The sequence below is a fragment of the Pongo pygmaeus genome, chromosome 9 (genome assembly GCF_028885625.2).
Source record: "Pongo pygmaeus isolate AG05252 chromosome 9, NHGRI_mPonPyg2-v2.0_pri, whole genome shotgun sequence".
Taxonomy (NCBI): Eukaryota; Metazoa; Chordata; class Mammalia; order Primates; family Hominidae; genus Pongo; species Pongo pygmaeus.
Genome location: NC_072382.2, coordinates 78405564 through 78429691, shown reverse-complemented (window position 1 = coordinate 78429691; position 24128 = coordinate 78405564). Strand labels below are relative to the sequence as shown.

Sequence of the window (24128 nt, the reverse complement as noted above, 5' to 3'; positions counted from 1 at the left end):
TGCCTTTTAAACTCATCAAACTAAATTTTGGGGCACTAGACACATTCTTTTACATTGGTTCCTAATCTCTTTAGCTTCTTCTCCCTAAGAATACCCTGACTGAAGTCCACAGTTTGAACTAGAAAGGATAATTGCTGATAAAACCCTGTGTCAGATGGTCATGATGTTGCAGACTTAGAAGATAATACTTCTTTACTGAAGCTGCCAGATCAGGCTTTATCCAGTATTTGGAATCACTTGTGCCTGAATATTTCCCTGTGCCATCGTAAATTTATTAACTTAATGTACTACATTTTTCTACCCTTTTTGTAAGCCTTTTCTTTCATGAATATCTTCCTCTTCTCTCCCATTCTTTTAGTTTTTGAGATGGAGAAGGTCACGTATGTGCTAGGCTTCTCCGGATTATCCCTTCTTGAGGAATAGTGTAGTAGTAAGTCTAGAAAGAACCAGAGGTTCATTCATCCCTCATGAGTTTGTGTGGTATTGATTGACTGTAGAATTCATCTAATTCTTAAGTCCATTATGTCTTGGCTTTTGTTCCTGGAGTCAGGGTTAGGTAATTTGCATGCAGGATTGGGAAATCCATTCTTGTTTATGGGCTGCTTTCTTTTATTACTTTTCTACTTCCAGCCTTCTCCAATATCCCTTTCCCCTTCAGACTGTAAGTACTAACTGAGGCTGGCAAGAGCATATTCTTTATAGAATCTGCCTTTTGAATCTTTTGGGATGGCAAATGACAATGACAGTATATTCATGGCTTCCACCCTCATCTGCCTGCCTATATCTTTAAGGTCCAGCTTTCCTTATTTCCTCCTGGATTCCCACAAAGCTAAGATTGATGTCTTCCTCACTGGTGGAACCCTTGTTCTCATAGTACTTTGTGTATTACTGCACTTTCCAAGGGAGGGTATAAGGAAGAGCACAAAATTTGAAGTTAGACAAAGAGCTACTTGGACACTTATTTAAATCTCTATTTGTTCATTTGGAAGCAATAACACCTAACTTACAGAATTCTTGTGAAGATTAATAATATATGTAAAAGTGAATTGTAAGATACTGAGCTATATAGATGTTAGGTAGAGTAGTTTGTAATTTTATGACTATGATTGTGTGTAGCAGTGGTTTTAATTTTGGCTATGCACTTGAATTACTTGTGAAGATGTAAAAGAGTTGCCTTGGCATCTCTATTTTGAAAGGTTTATAGGTGATTCTGATATGCAAAGTTGAGAAGCACTGCCTTATACTAACAATATTTTGCATAAATGTCTTATGTAAGTATTGTATGAAAAGTAATATTTTTATTGCCATTTAAAGTTCCTTCATTTGCTAAATACATATTATGCATCAGGCATTGTCATAGGTTCTGAATAAACAGATGAATCATAGCCTCTACCTTTGGGTTTATAGTTTCCGGGAGAAACAGACATGTGCATAGACAATGACACTACATTGAGACAAAAAATGACAAAAATATGGAGATAAGTGCAAGTTCCATGTGAACACAGAGGAAGGGCATCTGCTGCACTTGAAATGGGGGTGGCCTGGCAAGCATTCTTAAAGGAGGTGACATCTAAGATGGGTTCTGAAAAATGAGCAGGGGTTAACAAAGCACAGTCAGGGAGGGGTGAGAAGAAAGGGGAGATGATGGACCCTCTTGAAAGAGAGAGCAATATGTGAGCAGAAGATTTGAGAGCCTGTTTGGGGAGCCCTGTGTAGTTTAGTATGCTTAGAAGATAGGGTGTAAGGTGGGGAGGCGTGAGAGCAGAGAGGAGGCAGGGCCCAGATGATGAAGGGCCTTTTGTATAATGTACAAAATACTTTTACTGATATTATCTGACTTTATTCTTTGGACAATCCCCTGGGTTAGCTAGGACAGGTGTTGTTTTATATTCATTTGATAGAAGAAAACACAAAGAGGTTAATTGACTTGCTGAAGCAATACAGCACAGCCAAGATCTGAAGCCAGGTTCTTTTGATTGTTCAGTGTTCATCATGCTTTTTCTATTACGCCATAGCCATCTTAGACCTTTGTGGTGTGGCAGGGATCAGGTAAGCTCTGTGGATATATGCACAACAGTTTGGAAGCTGTAATGTGCTAGACTGATGTTGGCTAACTCATTTTACAGATGAGGAAATTTAGGAGCAGAGACATCAAGCTGTCATTTGAAGACTTTTTTTTTTTTTGAGACGGAGTCTTGCTCTGTCACCCAGGCTGGAGTGCAGTGATGTGATCTTGGCTCACCGCAAGCTCCGCCTCCCGGGTTCACGCCATTCTCCTGCCTCAGCCTCCCAAGTAGCTGGGACTACAGGCGCGTGCCACCATGCCCGGCTGATTTTTTGTATTTTTAGTAGAGACGGGGTTTCACTGTGTTAGCCAGGATGGTGTCAATCTCCTGACCTCGTGATCTGCCCGCCTCGGCCTCCCAAAGTGCTGGGATTACAGGTGTGAGCCACCTCGCCCGGCCTTGAAGGCATTTTTAAAAATTATTACTGTGTAACCACAGCAAGTCACTTAACCATCCTGAGACTCAGTTTTCCTTAGCTGTCATGTAGATGTGTTGAATTTGATGCCAACTTCTTTGCTCGAATATTTTGACAGTGATTCTTAACCTTCTCACCTGCTACCTGCCCTCACCCTTTCTCTGTAATACACCAGGACGTAGTCCATCAGTAACGGTATTTCACTATGGAAATAGTTCCCAGTGGGCTAGAGGAACAAAATTTAAATTTCCAGTTTCGGAGATGGGTAAAGAGGGACTTGGTATAGTTGGAGGGGCTCTTGGTTCTTCAATTGCCTGTTGGAGAATTACTATTAATATTTTATTTATTTATTTATTTTTGAGACAGGGTCTTGCTCTATCATCCAGATTGGAGTACAGTAGCTCCATCATAGCTCACTACAGCCCTGCCCTCCCGGGCTCAAGCAATCCTTTCACTTTAGTCTCTGAGTAGCTGGGACCACAGGGGCATGCTACCAAGCCCAGCTAATTTTTGTATTTTTTGTAGAGACAGGGTTTTGCCATGTTGCCCAGGCTGGGCTCAAGTGAACTGCCTGCCTCAGCCTCCCAATGTGCTGGAATTACAGGCATGAGCCACTTTGCCCGGCCCAAGAATTACTATTTTATAACATTCCCTCCCACTTATTTTCTCATATGGAATTATCTGACCAGTCCAGAGTCTGAGATTTTTTTGGTATCCAGGGTAGATTTTGCATAATTTAATAAATTACATATGTAATTTGTAAAGTAACTTAAAAAAAAATAAAGAACCAGGTGAGCAAAATGAGAAAGCCCATCGTGATAGACTTGAAAAATCCAAGTTTCCTGGACTTTCTAGAGATTATATATAAGATTATATATATAATTTTTGTGCTTTACTGTTTTCAAAACCCTTTTATGTAGAGTCTCATTAACTTATTTCTGTTTTTAAGGCATCATATTTTTATAAATGAACAGAAGTTAAGTGGCATGATTATGTAGCTGGGAAGTTACAAACTGGAATCTTTAATTCATATTTTCTGTCTCCAAATCTGGTCACCTGCTCCTGATCATTTGGGTGCTGCCCTGACTAGTGGCACTTTTTAAAAAATTGTAGCTTCCTAGGAGAATGGTAAAATATATTTATAGTTCCCTCTAACTCTTTCAAAAAATCGTTTTTTTACTATCCATTGCTACTTGCTGGATAATTGACTTAGTTGACTATGTGGTAAAGGTTCCAGGACAGTTAGGAATGGCTGCTGAGTATATTCTTCACTCACACGCGTGCGTGTACACACACACACACACACACACAAACACACAAACACACACGCACACACTTTCACGTATGTACCAATCCAATACAGCTGGTCCCTGACTTACAGTGGTTCAACTTAATGATTTTTCGACTTTATGATGGTGTAAAAGCAATATGCATTCAGTAGAAACCATACTTGGAATACCCATCCAATCACTTTCAGTGCAGTATTGAATAAATTACATGAGATATTCATCACTTTATTATAAAATAGACTCTGTTAGATGATTTTGCATAATTGTAGGCGAACGTAAGTGTTCTGAGTATGTTTAAGATTGGGTAGGCTAAGCTATGATGTTTGGTATGTTAGGTGTATTAAATGCATTTTTGACTTAAAGTATTTCAGTGTAAGTTGGGTTTATCAGCTCGTAACCTAATCATAAGTCAAGGAGCATCTGTACAACTCTATAGTGCTTCTGTTTATTCCTTAATTAGACTACACATATTTATTGATTTCTTCCTGTGTGCCAAGCATTGTACTTAGTACTAAGGATACAATCATAAATAATATAGGCATGGTCCTTGTCCTTGCTCTTACAAAGATTACATTCCAGAGGGTAATACAGAGAAAAGTAAGTAGATATGCAAGTGGACAGTTGCAGGTTTTGATAAGTCCTACAAAAGAGAGAAAGGACTAATGTAGAGAATTTTGGAGTGATAAGGGAAAGACCTCATTGAGGAAATGATGCTTTTAAACTGAGATGTGCATGATAAATAGATTTTAGTCATGCAGAACATTGAGGGGAAAAAGCATGTCAGGCAGAGGGAACATTTTAAATGCACAAAGGCCCTCAGAGTAGGTAAAAGTTTAGAGATGTGCTGCTCAATATGGTAGCTACTTAGCCAGTGTGCCTGTTGAGCACACTGACTGATTCACATAGAGATGCACTGTAAGTGTAAATAAAATACATACCAGAGTTTGAAGACAATACTGAAAAAATAATGTAAAATAACTCATTAACTTTTTATATTGGTTATATGTTGAATTGTTAATATTTTGAATATATTGGGTTAAAATGTATTTTAAAATTAATTTCACCTTTTTACAAACTTTAAAATATGGCTACTAGAAAATTTGAGATTACATATGTGACTTGTTTTCAAGGCTAACCGTATTTTTCAGTTGGATAATGCTGGTTTACCTCAACATAGAGGAACTAAAAAAAGGCCATTATGGCTGTTGTATAGGAAGCAAGAGTAAATGGTATGAGATGAAGTTGGAGTGGTAGGAAGAGACCTTTCAAAACGCTACCCTGTGTAATATCCTAGTTAATCCGAAGGGACTGAGAGGGCATTATCAAGTCTGATTTTATAGATGGAGACAGTTAGTAATTGCCAAAGTCTCTCTTCTCCTCTCTAGAGTGCTAGAATGAGGAGATGAACAAGCACTTTTAGCATAGTATCTTGGGAGTAGAATGCTCTATTTCATTGTCAGCTAAAACAAACAAGTAAATAAATATTGATGAAGAATAAATTGATTAATACAAGTTTCCAAGTGGTCTTGAGACTGCCTCTGGGTATCTGTGGTAAGTGGACCCTCTCAAAGACTGAATTTTTCATAAAAATTTTCTTAGGCTGACTCTTCTTGAAACTGTTTCATTTTATACTATATTTCTTTAATTTTATGTATGTTAAAATTTTTTTTTAAATAAAACATTGGCAGGGGAGTATGTGCAGTGAACACCCATATATCCATTATTTAGATTCTGTGGTATTTTGCTGTGTTTGCTTTATTGCATGTCTATATATCCCTTGATCCATTCATTAACCCGTCTTATTTTGAAGCATTTCAAAATAAGTTGCAGGTATCAGTACACCCTTAAACACTTTAGCATTCATATCATTATTTGCTTACATGAAACTATACTCTTACTTGATACTCTGTGCCATTATTTGATGAATATCTGTCTACCCTACTAGACCCTAAGCTCCAGAGAATCATTTCTCCTTAAAGCTTGGCACCTTCAAGAGAATGAGTTTTAACATAGTACCCTTTTTCCTAAAAGCCCCCCTGCCCCACCCCCGCCCACCTTTTTTTTTTTTTTTCCTCACTGTTGTATCCCCAGTGCCTAACCTATAGTAGGCACTTTGAGTGAGTGAGTGAAAGTGGAGCCAGCATTCAAACTGTGGTCCACATAACTTCTTTTTTTTTTTGAGACACAGGACTTTTTTTTTTTTTTTTTTTTTTTTTGAGATGGAGTGTCGCTCTGTTGCCCAGGCTGGAGTGCAGTGGCACGATCTCGGCTCACTGCAACCTCCTTCTTCCGAATTCAAGCAATTCTCCTGCCTCAGCCTCCCAAGTAGCTGGGATTATAGGTGCAAGGCACCATGCCTGGCTAATTTTTGTGTTTTTAGTAGAGATAGGGTTTCACCATGTTGGCTAGGCTGGTCTCGGACACCTGACCTCAAGTGATCTGCCAGCCTTGGGCTCCCAAAGTGCTGGGATTACATGTGTGAGCCACTGTGCCTGGCCCACATGACTTTACTAAGAACTGTTATTTGATTTTCTCAAGTTCAAATAACATAAAAAAAAATCTTTCAATGTCTGATATTAGGAGAAGAGAGGAGAGAAGGAACCTTACTGTGCTAAATGTGTAGCTGCCCAGTGCAAAATGCCTCTGACCTGAGTAAAAGTTGAAAGTATGTCCTGATGCTATCTAAGGATGTGAAAATTTTTTTTTTTTTGAGATGGAGTCTCACTCTGTTGCCCAGGCTGGAGTGCAGTGGCGCAATCTCGGCTCACTGCAAGCTCTGCCTCCCGGGTTCACGCCATTCTCCTGCCTCAGCCTCCCCAGTAGCTGGGACTACAGGCGCCCGCCACCACGCCTGGCTAATTTTTCTTTTTTTGTGTTTTTAGTAGAGAAGGGGTTTCACCGTGTTAGCCAGGATGGTGTCGATCTCCTGACCTCGTGATCCACCCGCTTTGGCCTCCCAAAGTGCTGGGATTACAGGCGTGAGCCACAGTGCCCGGCGATAGGATGTGGAAAATTCTTAAAGCCGATCAGCAGCTACTTTGTTACTCTGGAAATTTCTTCATTTCCTTTAAGCTGAGGAATTGCATGTTACTGAAAAATGGCATTGGACTGAGACCCTTGAAGGCCTATTTGCCTTCTAGTGGGTCAACTCTTTTTAGTATTATCCAAGGCAATGTTTCAAAATTCGCAGTTTTCTTTTAGATTAGTATGGGTTTCTTTAAAGTGCCACACAATTCTAATAAAGCTTAACATGAATAATGTGACTAACTTTGTTCCATTAAAAATAACAGGGCTTTGTTTCACAAACTTTTGTAATACTATTAATCAATTTAAAATTTAGTTATGATGCCATCCTGACAAATAACCCTTTTTTGCTTCCTTTTTTGGTATATGTAAACATACATAAACATACATGTAGTTGTAATCATAATGTAGTCCTAAGTTTGTTGTTTGCCCTTTTTTCTTGACTTATACACATTCCCGCATGTTACTCTTTAGTCTTCATTGTAAAACTTAAGATGATATTCCATAATTTACCTGAAACTATTGTGTCAGTCAATGTTCTACTGGAGAAACAGAACCAGTAGAATAATTCTTTCTTAGAGAAACTTCAGTTTTGCTCTTAAAGCCTTTCAACTGATTAAATGAAGTCTACCCAGATTATGGAGGATAATATTGTTTACTTAACGTCAGCTGATTGTAGATGTTAACCACATCTGCAAAATACCTTCCCAGCAACATCTACATTAATGTTTAATTGAATAACTGGGGACTATAGCCTAGCCAAGTTGACACATAAAACTATCCGGTGTAGGTTTTTAGATTTTTCTTTTCCTATTATAAATTATACTGTAATTTTACCCATAGCACTGCATATAGCTTTCTCCTTTCAAAGATTACTTCTTTAGAATAAATTTCTATAGGTGGGATTACTGTATCAAGGGGTAGAAAACCTAAAGGGCTCTTGACAGGATTTGACATTTGCAAACTGAAAAAACTACTACAGCCTTTCTCTTGATGATTTCTTCAGGAATTGGCTTATTCAACTGACTCATTTACCTTTTCCACAAGCCTAGTTTTCTGCCTGTGTTTTCTATCTCTGGAAATAATTGCATGCTTTTCTTCAGGATTATCTTCAGTTTTACTCTTATTCTCCTTCTGCCGCTTTTTTTCTGCCCTTTACCTCTCTGCCCCCACTCTCCAGACTTTGCCTTATATATCACAGATGAAATAGAAGCTTCATATTCCTACTTAGAATTTACTTGGATTTGTACCCATTCCTTCCTTTGCCCCTTCTTTTACAATGAAAGAAGTGATTCCGTTCTCTTGCCTCATCTCTTCTTCGCTTGCTCCTTCACATGTTTTTAGATTGTTTCCCATGGTCCAATCTTAGAAACCTCACTTTATGGCATCTTTAAATTTTGCCTTCTACTGAGTTACCCTAAGCATCATTCAAACATTTCTTCACAAAAAAAAAAAAAAAGTGCTCCTGAGATCCCATGTCAGCTTCTAGGTAAACCCTATCTCTGCTTTCCTTCAAAGCTAGTCTTTCTTAAATAGCTATTTATAACTTCTGCTTTGAGTACCTTACCTCCGATTTATTCTGCAGCCTGCTCCTCTCCTGTCTCCACAACCTCATCATAACTGCTCTTGCTAAGGCCATCAATGATGTTCATGGTGCCAAACTTACTTTTTTTTTTTTTTTTAAAAAAGCAAACAAAAAAACCTCATAGCCACAGATGTACCCAATAATCCTGTACCTCAATGGCTGGCTGGCTGGCTGGCTGGCTGGCTGGCTGACTGGCTGACTGACTGGCTGACTCTCTCCCTCCCTTCCTCCCTTCCTTCTTTTTTTTCTTTCCTTCTTTTTCTCTCTCCCTTTTTCCTTTTCATCCCTTTTTTTTTTTTTTTCTATTCTACAGAGTTTGAGAAAGTCTGTCTTGCCTCAGGGCCTTCACACCTGTTCTTTACCCCTGGTTTGCTGTTCACAATTCTGCCTTCTCCTCATTCAATAAACAAATATTCATTATCTACTGTAAACCAGGACCTTTCTAATCTAAAGAAGAGCCCCAGGCCGGGCACGGTGGCTCACGCCTCTAATCCCAGCACTTTGGGAGGCCAAGGTGGGTGGATCACGAGGTCAGGAGATCGAGACCATCCTGGCTAACATGGTGAAACCCCGTCTCTACTAAAAATACAAAAAATTAGCCGGGTGCGGTGGCGGGCGCCTGTGGTCCCAGCTACTTGGGGGCTGAGGCAGGAGAATGGCGTGAACCCAGGCGGCAGAGCTTGCAGTGAGCCGAGATCACGCCACTTCAGTCCGGCCTGGGTGAAAGAGCGAGACTCCGTCTCAAAAAAAAAAAAAAAAAAAAAAAGAAGAGCCCCTCTGTTTTCCTTTTACAGCACTTTGTTATTTTCTGCGATGGCATTTACAAATTTACAATGATTTGTGATTCTATATTTATTTGACTCTTGGTTATGTCTAGACTTTCAGCTCCATGGAGTCAAAGGTCATGTCTTTTGGTCGCCATTGTACCTCATCACTTAGTACAGTGCTTGGAACACAGTGAGGCTTGTAAATATTTGCAGAATGAATAAGCTCATGCTATCAGTGCAATGGATTATCAAGCCTTGTTAGTTTTATCTCTGAAGTTTTTTTACCAGTTTACTTTTATTTCTCTATCTTTTCTGCTCTGATTTAGATTGTAATCATCTCTTCCCTTGACTTTTAGTAACCTATTAACTAGTGTCCTGGCAACCAGTCTTTGTGCCCTCTTATTTATTCATTATTCTGCCTGGAGTAATTTTTCTGATCCTGTCACTGTTCTTCCCAAAAGACATCAGTATGTCTCCATTGTTTATAGGATAATATGTAAATTACTTATTCAGGGAACTTAACAATTTGACCTCACCTACCTCTTCAGCATCATCTCTTCTAACCCTACTCTATCTCTCTAAATACACAGTTTCAGTTTCATTCCATTTCATATAATATTACCCTGTTCCCTCAGCCTGGAATTCTGTTTTCCTCTATGCTTTTAAAACTCTTTATTCCTCAAGATGCAACTTGGATGCCAGTTCTTCCATGTAGGCTTCCCCAGTTTTCATCCTCCCATTCATGATTTTAAGTTCCTAGAGGGTAGTACTTTGTTTTGTTCTTTGCTGTATCTTCAGTATCTTGATCAGTGCCTGGCATGTAGTAGGCTCTTAATAAATATTTGTTGAAAGATTGAATAAAATAATTTACTTTTGCACTCCCTCGACATATATTCATCAAACTTTCTTGAATTTTCATAGTACTCTCTCCATCCTTTGCACTGTAATTAGTATTGAAGTTCATTTGTTATCTGTAAGGACTTATAAAATTAGCCCCCACTCAAACATCCCTCCCTGCTCACCAGTAAGGTCTGTACATTCACCCCTCTTTGTCAGTAAGTGCTTTTCTAATGGTAGGATTATTAACATTGAACACTGTAATGCAAATGGATTCTAAAATGAATATTGAAAAAATTTAGGAAGTTGAAATAAGGCAATATTGGATAATGGCCTGAATCACACACACAAAAATCACTGACAAGTGAGGATTAGGTAAAGTTAGACCAATTTAAAATTGAAGGGAAAATTAATGTGGGTAGTGACATAACAGGACATTCGGAGGACAATGATTTGAGTAACAAAGGATTAAAAGAGACCCTCGGGAAAAATTGATGAAGCTCCTGAATATTTTTATAAAATTGATCCTCTTATCAATATATTTTGAAAGCCAAATGTGAAGTGACAGATGTTCTTTGTTCTAAGAATTAACTTTGTGGGCAATATAACAAGTTTTATTAAATTAGGAATTATAAAAATTTTAAAATGTTTGTCTTGATAAATTAAAGGCCCCATCAACATTTTTAAAAAATTTACTAAGAAATTTTGGTCCCTTGTCAGTTAACTTTAAGTGGTATTTTTGGATAGTAGTTATCCTCACATAACAAGAATCCCCTCTATATATGCTCATTCCTCCATTAGATTTAGTTCCCTGAGATTGGGATTGTGTTTTTTAAATTATATTCCTATGATGGCTACCTCAGAGTCTGGTACATCAGAGATGCCTAATAAATGCATAGAGATAAGTGAATAATAATTGAAGGGACTTGGTAAAGGTCCTTGAAAGGTCCTGTCTGGTACAGAGCTTATACAGCAGGTGTATGGTAGCATTTGACTGTCACGCTTTGTTAAGACCAAAAGGAAAACCTCTCTTATTCTTCCTTTTGCCAGCTCCTGCCTAGTGTGTATTTTAATATTCAGAATCTGTTCTCTGTCTCAGTAGCTGTTATTCTCATTGTAATTCTTCCTGGAGATTGAGATGGAAATAAGAAAGGCTTTGGGCTGCTGACTGGGTGTCCACATTCATGAGAACTTAGAAATGAAGAGGGACCAAATGCCATGCCTGACCTAGACAGCTTCAGGTCAGCCAATCATTGCTTTCCTGCCTCTCCCTTTGTTCTCTGTGCCTCTAGCTTCCTATCTGCTGGAGGTTTGTGCTACAGCTGTTTATACCAATTAATGTAATGCTAATGCGCCCCTTAATGAAGCCATGGAAGCACACGGTCCCAGCCAGTGGATAAGAACTGCAGAGCCGCAGCCTTCAAAGCACCTTTTTACTAACAATTGGACCAGGCACTTGAATATCTTTTCACATTGTTTTTGAAACCATGGAAACAGAAGTTGAACACGACCTTAGTTTTGGAAGTCTAACAGCTCACTTTATAGAATAAGGAAAAACAATGACAGAGATGATGAAGTTCATGCCCAATTAATAATTCCAAACCTGACATTTCAACAAGGCTCTAACATGTAAATATAATTTTCTCCTCTCTGTGTATTGTGTAGCTGTTAAAAACCTCTGCTACTGACCTAACATTGAATCCTGTGGCCCTGCCATTTCCTGACTGTGATCTGGCCGGAGTAGTTTTAGTTAACCTCTGTGGTTTTGGTTTCCTTATACTTAAAATGGTACTAATAATAGTACCTGCTTTGGCTGGGTGCGGTAGTTCATGCCTGTAATCCCAGCACTTTGGGAGGCCGAGGTGGGCAGATCACAGGGTCAGGAGATTGAGACCATTCTGGCTAACACGGAGAAACCCTGTCTCTACTAAAAATACAAAAAATTAGCCGGGCATGGTAGCGCACACCTGTAGTCCCAGCTACTCGAGAGACTGAGGCAGAAAAATGGCATGAACCCGGGAGGTGGAGCTTGCAGTGAGCTGAGATTACGCCACTGCACCCCAGTCTGGGTGGTAGTGCGAGACTCCATCTCAAAAAAAAAAAAAAAAAAAAACCCAAATGATAATAATTGTACCTGCATCATATGTTTGTTATTAGGATTACATGAGGTAGTAGTTGTAAAGCACTTAGCAAATTTTGTCACGTAAGAAGTCCTTAACAAATGTCGGCTATCTTTATCATTACAGGATAGAGAAGCTAAAATGATTTTAAATGACTTGTGCTTTAATTTATAGCCCTGCCCTCAAAACCTTTGTTCCTAATTCTTCAATTAGAATACAAGCCTTGTGAAAACAAAGACCTTCTCTGCTTGCTTCTCTGTTGTCCTCAGCACCTAGACCAATTTTTAGCACATAGTAGATACCTAATAAATATTTGGTGAATTAATGAATTCTAGGGACATTTTCTCTGAATAACATCTAGGTTTAGATATTTGAATCTTTTTTTTTCCTTTACTGTTGTTTATATGAATTTGCACTTAAAAAAAAGTTTTTATGTTGTGTCTTTGATCTTTTTGGGTATCCTTGTTTCCTTCTACGTTGTAAGGCTCCAAGAGTGAGAGAGTGTGATCTCTACTATGGGAATCTCCCTATAGCTTCTAGTATGGTTTTTTTTTTTTTTTTTTTAATACAGTTATTAGTGCTTAGTAATTACTGACAACTGACTATAAAATTCACTTGTATTCAACATTAATTTTTTGAGCAAAAGCTAGTATGTGCGGTGGTATCATTTCCAACTCTTAAGAAGTTGTGAATTTGTAGGTGCAGGTGCAGTCTTTGGTGGCAAGAGACACCTTATTACTATGTAAATGTTAATCTTTGCACTTGAAATAGCCCTCTCCTTCCTCCCTGTCCCTTTCTACCAGATGACATACCCCTCATTCTTCAGACCTCAGTCTCCTGTCAAGTCTTTCTTCCTTTATGTAAGTCTTTCTTCCTCTTTATGTAAATCTCTTCATGGAGGTAGTGGATAACTTTTGCAAATGGGGTGATTTTGAGGGAGGACATTCCACACTGATAGAAGAGCTGATGCAAAGACGTGGTAGGAAAGGGCCAGGTGTCATGAGAATATGATAGTAAATATTATATGCTATCTTATTTGTCATGGCTCTTATTAATAGGGGCAAACAAGAGTCCATTCTAGCAAGTTTAAGCAAAAAAGATTTATTAAAGGATATCAGAGAGATTTAGGAATCTTTGGGAGAATTGAAAAAATGGACCCAGGCTGGGCTTCCAGGAACAAACTCCCCAAACTACATTAAATAGCTGAGTCCCCAAGGATGCTGCTCTTTGCCAGAATCAGGAACCTGTTGCTACAGTTGCTAGATAGAGAACTATGCTGCCTCTGCTGCAGTTTGTTCCAGCAAAAGGGATGTCCTGTGCCAGTCTCTCCCATCATCCAATTTAGTTCTAATCAGTATCTAGTCTGAGAGCATCTGAATGGCGGAACCTAAATCACATTTAGAAGGAAATCTGAGAAGTAATGCTTTTTTTTTTTCAACCTCTGTAGTGCCTACTAAGCTAGAAAGGGGTTGGAATAGGTGTTGAGCAAAGCAGTGTATACATTGTGCCCTAGAGAATATTCAGGTGGCTGTACCCTCTTCTAGTACCAAATTGTGTATCATTTGGAATTCTGTAAACAGAAATTCTGACTCAAATTTGGCTTAAATCATGTTGACGTTTTTATCATACTTGTGTTACCTTTATCCACAAGCTGGCTTCCATCATGGTAGTAAATTGGCTGACAAGACCAGCTGGGGAGATAAGCTTCTTTATTCACCAGTGGATGAGAGAGACAGAGAGAGAGAGAGAAAGGGAGAGAGACTGACTGACTTTATTTCAGAAAATGGACAAAAATTTCTTCTCTTCAGTGAAATTGAACCAGTAGAGATCACCTGCCCATCCCTGAACTACGAGAGTTTCTAGGGACATGCCAGGTGCTGATTGAGTAAACCTAAATCTGATTCAAGAACTAATCACTGGCAAGGAGAATGGAATTACCATGTTTGGTTTGGATGTACAATCAGGGCCTACTCTTGGAGCTAGGAATGGGGTCAGCTTTCTCTGAGAACAGTGCTTCTCAAAGTGTTGTGTTCTGGGAACCTGCTAAAAATGCAAATTCTGGAGCCACATCTCAGACTTATGAATCAAAAACTCTGGGTGTGGGGCCCAGGAATCTGTGATTAAAAAAAAGAGTCTGGGCTCTGTTAGGAAGGGAGAAGAAGGGAATGGATGCTGGGTAGGCAGCCAACAGCATCCATTTCAAAACTGGAAAGATGGATAGGGACCAGTTCATGAGGAATCTTGAATGTCTAGCTCACAAGGTGGTGGTTGTTGTGAGATATAAAACCGGATAATGTGTGTCTGAGGGACTTGTACAATGAAGGAGATAGGTTATAATAGGGATAGAGTATATTGAACTTGGAGCCAGAGTTTGGATTCTCATCCTGGTCTTTTTACCTCATTGAGCTTCGGGCTCCCCTTCTATAAAACAGGGAATATAACCACTGGGGTGTTGAGACAATTAAATGGACAAATATATGTGGAACTGCCTAGTTCATAATTTAGTATATTAATAGGTAAAGATCTACAGAATATGAATGATGATACTTGGCTAAGGTAGTATGAATTTTATTTATTTATTTATTTATTTATTTATTTTTCGAGACAAGGTCTCGCTCTGTCACCTAGGCTGGAGTACAGTGGCCTGATCATAGCTCACTGCAGCTTCAGCCTCCTACCTCAGCCTGCCAAGTAGCTGGGACTACAGGCACGTACCACCATACCCAGTTAATTTTTTTGTATTTTTTTGTAGAGATGGAGTTTCACCATATTGCCAGACTGGTCTTGAAGTCCTGAGTTCAAGCAATCCTCCTACCTCAGCCTTCCAAAGTGCTAAGATTACAGGTGTGAGCCACTGCACCCAGCCTGGTGTTGGATCTTTGATCATATTCAGATCAGCTCTGGTTTAACTGCATGAACATGGGTTCTGCCTCTGCAGTCTTACCCTGGGGCGTTATATGAATTATTTACTTTGGCTGTTACAGGGATAGTGCAGTTCCTTTTATCCTTATAACTAATATGTATTCAGCTTGCTGTGACCATACATATTTTATGTTCTTCCCTGGCACTATAATTCATTCCTTTTTGTTTTCTCCTGTGAGGTAATTAAAATTTGTAATACCATGCCCTTTTCCCCCTTGTTTTTTTTTTTGTTTGTTTGTTTGTTTTAAAAAATATATCTCACATTTTCTAAATATAGAATACTTACAAGTTCATGTTAAGTTTTAGTGGGAAAGGTGTTTAGAATTGGTTTGGACTTGCTTCTTTGCTTTATAGATAAAGAAACTAGGACAGACAGGGAAATAATTTTTCCAAAAAAAATTTTTTTTTTTGAGACTGAGTTTTGCTCTTTTCGCCCAGGCTGGAGTGCAATGGCATGATCTCGGCTCACTGAAACCTCTGCCGCCTGGGTTCAAGCGATTCTTCTGCCTCAGCCTCCCAAGTAGCTGGGACTATAGGCGTGTGCCGTACATCTGGCTAATTTTTGTATTTTTAGTAGAGACGAGGTTTTGCCATATTGGCCAGGCTGATTTTGAACTCTTGACCTCAGGCGATCTGCTTGCCTCGGCCTCCCGAAGTGCTGGGATTACAGGCGTGAGCCACCGCACCTGGCCTCCAAAATCTTATATATCCCACTTCTTCCTTCTTCCTATTTCTTGGCTTGGATGAATTTACATCTGGGGCTTTCATTTTTTTGTTCTGTAATAGTAAAAAGTCACTTGTAGATTGTTTAGATCTGATGGGATTTAGTTAAAGTCATAAGCCTGATTTGCTGTGAGGCAGGGCTGATGTGCCAACCTAGGAAGAGAGAAAGCTAGTGAATAGAAGTGATAGGAATCCAGCAGAGGAAAAAGGGCCCTACCATGAGCACACTCTTTACTCCTACTTGGCGTGTTATTAGATGTGCCAACACTGCTATTAGGTGGCTTATGGCTTTTTCTTTCTTTATATCTAGGGTGTTTGAGGAAGGTAAATATGAATTTGAATGGGTAATTTCTACTCTTTGGTGCTGAGCATTTTCCACCTTTGTCTATACTGTAAATAACCAGTCTTTTTTTTTTTCTTTTATAAAGTTACTGCTTGAGTGGCAAGGAAATTAGAGAAACTGCTTCTCATAGACTAGTTGGGTTGCTGGCTGAAGGGGACCCTAGGAGATGTCTAATTCAACACCCTTATTTTATGGATGAGAAACTGAAGCCAAGAGAAGAAAAGCAGCTCATTCAATATTATATAATATAAGTTAGTTACAGAGTCAAGACCACCTCTCAGCACTTCTGACTCCCTATTAAGTATATTTTCACTACACCTCTCTGCAAGGCAAGTGTAAGAGGAATGTGGGGTAGTGTAAAGAGTGCAGATTTGAGGGCATGAGATCTGGGTACAAACTGTGGCTCTGCTACTTACTGACCTGTTTCTCAGAAAGTAATATCACTTCCTTAAGCACCAGTTTCCTATTTATAAAATAAAATTATGTTGATACTCTGCCTCACAGTGTTATCATTAGAATGAAATGTGAGATGCAGGGGAAAAAAATGAAATGAAGACTTTAAAGTGGACGTGGCCAATTTACTTATGAATTTTAGCTCCATCACTTATTAACTGTGTGATTTTGGGCAAGTCACTTAATTTCTGTGAATGTAGTTTTTTCTTTGTAAAATTGAGACAATAATAGCTCTCTTACAGGGTTGTTTTGAGGACATTAATATATATAAATATAGGGGAAAAGAAATATTTTTCCCATTGCTATATTCATGGCTGAGGCTCCTGTAGCAAAAGACATTAACGAGAGAAAAGCATACAAATATATTTAATACAAGTTTTTCATGACATGGAAGCCTTCATAAGGAAATGAAGATGCAAAGAAACAGGCAAACTTGTGTATTTTTATGTTTAGGTTTGATGGAAGAAGTGGGTAGTCTTGGAGAAATATGGTTGGACAAAGGCAGTATGATGTAATGGTAATAAATAGGATCAGGGTTGGAGGGAACTTAGCAAGGCCAGTTTGTTCAGATTTTTCTGTATGTCCCTGTGTCTTCAGAGAAAAATTAGCCTTTCCTCTGGGAATAAGGAGGGTACCTCTTGAATGAGGATCTGATGACCTGCTTCAGGGGAGAAGGGTGAGGGGAAGCTGAGAGTGAGAATACTTTCTTGCGTCTGCTGTTTTCTCATATGCTAAGATGTCATATTTTGGGGTAGCATGTCTTGAACCCCATTATAAAGCATTCAAAGTGGTGGCTGGAACATAATAGGTAGTCAGTAAATGTTTGAGATATTCTCAGAAGACTTAGTTCTGTCTTCTCAAATGGTTTCCCTAAAGTCTTAAAATAAATACATCAGAACTTCTTGTTCTGTGGTTTTAAAGTGTTTTGTGGAGTTTGATTCCAGAGGCTATAGGTGGTGTAAGGTATGAGCTTTGCTGTTAGTCAGATTTCCATTCTAAACTCCTGTGGCACATAGGCAAGCTCTTCTGCCCAGAGAAGGGCCTCTAGAGATGGCAGGTTTTGTGGTAAATGGATTGAAAAAGAGGAGGAGGAAACTTGGTAACTGGGAAACTTGGGTCACTTCTGTGGGCATTTGCAGCCCACTGAATAGCAGTATGTCAGGACCTTAGTGGTGAAACCATTTTTCATTGTGATCTCTGTCTCTGTTATTCTAAGTGTCTCAAAAACTGGAACCATGTCTAAGTCATCTGCTGCTTCAACACCTGACCCACAGTAGATATGCCAATATTTTTTTTTGAAATAATATCTATCTAAAGTGGAGAACTTCTGTGGCCCATAGAGTTCCATAAATCCCTGATGGCTCCTAGTTCTTCACCCCAGCTTCACCTTGCAGAGATATTTGTATTTAACAAGGATTTTCTAGTCTTTAATCATAAGGATTTGCAGGATTTCAGGTCTTGGGTTTTTTAGGCCTTGCTCTGCTGCCTACTTCCCTTTGCAAATATGGTCAGGCCAGACAGCTATTTCCTTCATCCCTAGTCATTGTGTGGGACCTGCCAGGTTCTTTCGGGTTTTTAATGCTGGGGTGGGGTTTGTGGTTTTAATGCACAAGAGTTGGGAAACATAAAACCCACATGATCAGGCAAACATCATTCTCTCAGTGGGTCCAGGGTTATGAGAAAACATAATGCTGGGATGTTCTTTCTTCCCAACCCTACCCCTAGAATTGATACTTTTATGTAAGCCATTAATTCAGTAAATACCTTCTGAGCATATATACTGTGGATCAGACATTCTGCTGGGTGCTTTAAATAATTATCTTTCCAAATACTCACAAGTTAATACTTTGAGTTAGACTGAGGGTATTGCCTTCAATTTCGCAGAAAAGGAGTCTGAAGTTTAGATGAAAGGAAATGATTTGCCTTAGCTAGTAAAGGGCATACCCAGGATTTGAAACCAAGTCTTCATGACTAAAAGATAATCATTGATTGTCATGCTTGTCTATGCTATCAGAATGGGAGCTCCTTGAAGATGCATGTCTGATTGGATTTTTGCTCCCTGTTCTCAGCATAGGGGCTAAAACAGAATTTTTAAAAAATTGATATGTAATACATTGGAAAGTCCTAGATAGAATAGGGGAATTGGGGTGAGGGTATTGAGAAACTGTTTTCTAGTCCACATTATTTCCCTGGAGAAGTCCCAGTCCTTAAGGTGATTTTTTTTTTTTTTAAACCTATGGGCTTGAAAAGGAAAGTATTATTCATTCCAGCAACCCGTAAGGAAAACTAACACAAACATTGTTATGCTTTAAAGATCTTCGTGTCTTATTGGGAAAATAACACCTCCTTCACTGTGTTATTTTGAGGAAAAGTGAGATGATAAAAGAGTCTGCCTGAACTCTTAACGTTTTATGTTAAGTTGTTTTCATGCCTGGCTTTACCTGCCCTATCCCCTTTCTGGGCTTCAGTTTCTCTATCTGTACAGTGAGATGTTGAACTGAATGGTCTTGCTGCTCTTCCTTCCTTCATTAACATGAGAACAGATAGTCGATGCCTCTGATGTTCATATTGTTCCCATTGCTCTTTTCTCTTTAAGCGCACTGCCTAGTTTCCTTTAAAGTCGTTGCCTTCTTTAGTTTTCTTTTTAAGCTGTTTCTGTGTGGGCTAGTGTTCCCTTTTGAGGTTGAATTGAATTGTGTAAGGCCTCAGGAAGTGGTGGAAGCACCTTCCTCAAACCTGGTTGCACCAAAGGCCCATCAAGTCGTCTTGTCCCCGAAGAGGAAGAGAAAGGCTGGGGTTCTTAGCCCAGGCTAAGATTGAAGGAGTTTCTCTTTTGAGCTTTCTGGGTTAATTTCAAAACTTACAGGAGGGACATTTTCTTTTAAATTTCAAACTCTCACTCTGTGTATCATTAATATTCCTTAGCCATTTTTGTATAATATCATTCTTTAATTTCTATCCACCTTCTTAAATCTGTCCCTTGGGTCAGACAAAATGAATTCAACCTTTCCTCCACATGACAATTCTTTATAATCACAATAGTGATTTTATTACTGTTCTTCTCCAGCTAAATAGTTTCAAGAGTTTCTCAAATGACTACCTCTTTTTGCCTATTATACCACTTTTCTTTCCACAAAAAACTTCCCATGGGTAGTCCCTTCCTCATGCTAATCTTACTTCTGGTTCTGTATAACCTATCACTTCTTTGTAAGTTTTCACACTGTTGCTGAAATAAGCCAGACATTCTTTCTCATGTTCCCTTAACTTGTGTCTCATAGCTCTTTGTTTGTTTAACATGTTTTCCTTTGTTTGCTGTCCTTACACTCAACAACCTTCAAGACCAAGTTCAAATATCTGTCTCTGATGCCTTCTCTGACATTGTCCTCCTGTGCCAGGCAGAATTAGTATTTCTTCCTTTAGTGTTTATGTGTTACTCCGTTGTAATGGCTATGACATCATTTCTTATATTATACTTCTTTGTATTATGTTATATTTTGTGTTGTACTGTATTGTAATTAATGTAATTTGTATATTCTACCTCTCCTTAAACACTTCTTCAAAACAACCCTTCCAAGGTTAGAAATACGTAGCAAATACCAGGTGGTCAATAAAAGAGGAAAGTACCATGCATTGAGTACCTTACTGCTGTGCAAGTTGCCTAATAAATATTCCCAATCCTCACAACAGGTCTCTGAATATTTTCCCATTTTTTCCCACATGAGTCTCCCATTTTACATATAAGGTAATTGAGGGCCAGAGAGATTAAATGATTAATTTCTGATCTCACAGCTGGTAACTCAGAGAATTGGGATTCAAATCCAAGTTTGCTGACTCCAAAGCTTGAGTTGTATTTGGAACGATTCTTCTGACTCCTAATTCAGTATTCTTTCTGTGCACATCAAAAACACACAAATTGAGTATGTAGATGTGTTTAATGCAGTGATGGACAAGAGTTCAAATGGGAGTATGGTGGAATGGGGAGCAAATAGCTGTGGTACTCTCATAATTGTGTATTAAGAAATAGCCCTAGAGTTACTAATGCCTTAATTGCAACTGTAGGCAATTCTGTAATTTGGCATTTTAAAATGAATCTATTTTGGCTGGGCATGGTGGCTCATGCCTGTAATGCCAGCACTTTGGGAGGCTGAGGCGGGTGGATCACCTGAGATCAGGAGTTCGAGACCAGTCCGGCCAACATGGTGAAACCCCCGTCTCTACTAAAAATACAAAAATTAGCTGGGCGTAGTGGTAGGCGCCTGTAATCCCAGCTACTTGGGAGGCTGAGGCAGGAGAATTGCTTGAACCCGGGAGGTGGAGGTTGCAGTGAGCCGAAATCGTGCCACTGCACTCCAGCCTGAGCGGGAGACTTCCCTTGAAAAAAAAAAAAAAAAAAGAATCTGTTTCATCTGGTTAGCAGATATAACAACACCTACCTTTGGACATGTTCTGTTCTAAAAAGGGATGAAAAGCTGCTTCTCTCACACTACCACGGGCAAGATAGATGAGCTCAGCTTTGACTTGAAACAGTGTTAGTGCTTATGAAATCTTTTGCCTCCAAGTTTTGTCCTATTTTTGTTAGGTGCTGGTAACCTACCTTTCAGAGCTATAGAATCGGACAATGGGAATAATGGGATTTTTATCCCAACTATTTGAACAGGTTCTCACCAGGGAGAGCCCAAACACAAAGGACCTTTTTGGAGTTGGTAAACAAGGCCAAAATGTAGACCCTGGGAAACACCTCTGCCTCCTTGTTTTGTGGCATGGGCTGCTGATTCATCCTATATTCTTTTAAGTTGGCTAATAGTGGATGTGTTATAGAAAGGTAACAAAAATAAGATCTAGCTCTTCTTATCTCTGTGTGGTTTTGGGTAAATGATTTATACTTCCTATGTCTTTATGTGTTTTAATCCAGTGATTCTTTCCAGGTGAAGGGATCCTGTTGTACAGGGACCACACATCTTTGCTGCTCAGGGACTATGCAAGGCTCTAGATTACAGCTTCTTTCGCTCTCCTTTTTTTTTTTGTCACAGCTCCCCTATTCACTATTATTCTAAACAGTTTTTGAAATCTCTTACCGTCTGATGTCCCCTCACCTATTCTCTTTATTGTTGAGGTTCATACCTCTTTTATAGCTTTACCATCATTTTAGAGTGATTTTGGGAGGGAACATAAGTAAAGATGTTTTCAATCTGCCAATTTTAACTAGAAACAAACTTCAAAGGAAGTTAAACAAATAGAAAACTGAAGTTGCATTTATATCTAGAGTTATAAAAACTTTACCATGAAAGTACATGAGAGGATAGACCTTTCAATGAGATGTTCTGGATTCAAATCTTAGCTCCATCATCTATTAACTATATGACCTTGGGTCTGAAATTTTTTTTTTTTTTTTTTTTTTTTGGGACAGGGTCTCGCTCTTTCACTCAGGCGGGAGTGCAGTGGCATGATCTTGGCTCACTGCAACCTCCGTCTCCTGGGTTCAAGTGTTTCTCATGGCTCAGCCTCCTGAGTAGCTGAGATTACAAGCCTGCACCACCACGCCTGGCTAATTTTTGTATTTTTAGTAGATTCGGGGTTTCGCCGTGTTGGCCAGGCTGGTCTCGAACTCCTGGCCTCAGGTGATCCACCCACCTCGGCCTCCCAAAGTGCTGGGATTACAAGTGTGAGCCACCGTGCCCAGCCTGGGTCTGAGCTTCTTAATAAAGGATAGGCCAGCACAGCCTAGCATAGAGACAGTGAGTCAAACATTTTAATGTCATGAACAACAAATATTATATTTTTTATCTGCTACATGCTAGTGCTAGACCCTAGAGATACAAAGATGACTAAGATTCACTTCCTTTCTTGGAGAAGCTCGCAGACTAGTGGCAAAGAAAGAGAAAATAATACTTTAGGAACTGTTGATTGAGCATGTACTATGAACTGTGATAAGTACTGGAGATACAAAGATGAATGAGACAGTTTCAACCCTGAATGTACTTATTGTATAGTGGGGGTGGGGTGATGAGAAGGAGCCCTGTAAATCAATAACTAATACAACGGACAAGGGAGAATAGGGCATTTACGATCAAGAAGAGAGAAGTGGTATCTGTGAGTTGAAGAAGATACCACTTCAGGATTGCACTACATGATCTTTAAGCTCTCTCTTGGCCCCAAACAATCCATGATTCTATATGTGATAGATATTATGTATATAAAAAGCTCATGAAGAGAAATGTAGATTTTTAAATAGCTCACTCTGGTGTGAAACAGAATTATGGAAATAGGAAAAGTGATTTTCTGGTTATCACATTCTAAAACAACCGTGGTTGTTGAACATTTTCCAGAAAGTGATCAAGAGAGCGAATGTTTCCTGAATACCTTGCCTGAGGTCAGTTTTTCCCTAAGAATGGTAGATGATACCAAAGAAGTATAAAATAGTGTTTCTGCCCTTAAAAAACTTTGATTTCATTAAGAATGTAGGATATATACACTAAAAATAAATTGAACAGTGCCACCAAATAAGCTGGGTACAAACTTTAGTAGTTTAGAGAAAGGTGGCTGTATTAGTTTCCTGGTGCTGCTGTACCACAGATTGGGTGACTTAGAAAAACAGAAATTTGTGGTCTCTCAGTTCTAGAGGCCGGAAGGTTGAAATCAAGGTTTTTGCGGGTCCACCTCTGGCGGTGCCTGGCCTCTATCTATCCTAGTTTCTGTTACCCTCTGGCCTTTCTTGGCTTATGGATGGCTTCTTTTCCCTTTGTCCTTTCACATAATCTTACCTCTGTGTGTGATTGTCTCTTGTGTCCAAATTTCCCCTTCTTATAAGGACGCCAATTATGTTGGATTAGGGTCCACTCTAATGACCTCATTCTAACTTGATTACATCTGTAACTACTCTAATTCCAAATAAGTCAATCCTAAGGTATTGGTGGTTAGGATTTCAACATTTTTTTTTTTTTTTGAGACACAATTCAACCCGTAACAGTAGGCTGGATGGTCAAGAAAAGAACTTGGTCAGGTAGGATTTGGATTAGCAGAGAGAAGTAGAGATATTGTGGGATAAGTCCTTGCAGTATTCAGACCTCCATCAGAGGACACTTGAGGTGAATTCATCTTGGTGGAACCAAGGAGTTTTGAGATCCCCCAAACAGGGACATTTGGAGGAAAAAGACAACTTCAGTTTTTTTACTTAGTTGTTTTTGTGTATATTATACTACTGTGGGCAGCTTTTCTTTTTCTAGAAGCAATTTTGTTGCTGTATGCCACATTTCTAGTCATGACCATTAAGATGTTGATTGCATGGTATATAACAATTTATTCTCAGGCAACAGAAATTAAATTATTTTAACTTACATGGCCATTCACAATAATAGAAGATGTTTTGCTTTGTAATTGTGATGAGTTTACAAAGAGTTAGATGGCTTCACTCAGAGAACTTCACATTAGAAAATGAGGATGAATCAGGACATTTCTTAATCTGTGGTTCTGGGGGTTAGGCCAATAGTTTTTGAGCATGACCACACCCGGGAAGCTTAAAAATATAAGCTTCCTGATGATACCCACGTCCCACCCTGGACCAAATAAGTTAAATGTGGGGGATGG

At 39.1% G+C, this 24128-nt stretch overlaps 1 protein-coding gene across 5 annotated transcripts in view; it reads left to right on the top strand.

The window, feature by feature from the left end:
* Window positions 1-24128, top strand: part of PAK1 (p21 (RAC1) activated kinase 1) — a 155707-nt gene that overhangs the window by 5639 nt on the left and 125940 nt on the right. Inside the window, exon 2 of one of the 5 annotated variants that reach the window (XM_054437826.2) lies at window positions 14856-14947. The exons of 3 other annotated variants lie outside the window; for them this stretch is intronic. The gene's annotated coding sequence lies outside the window, so the exon portion shown is untranslated. Of the gene's footprint in view, window positions 1-14855; window positions 14948-24128 lie in introns of those variants that run through there. One more of the 5 variants, XM_063672097.1, reaches the window with a different exon arrangement.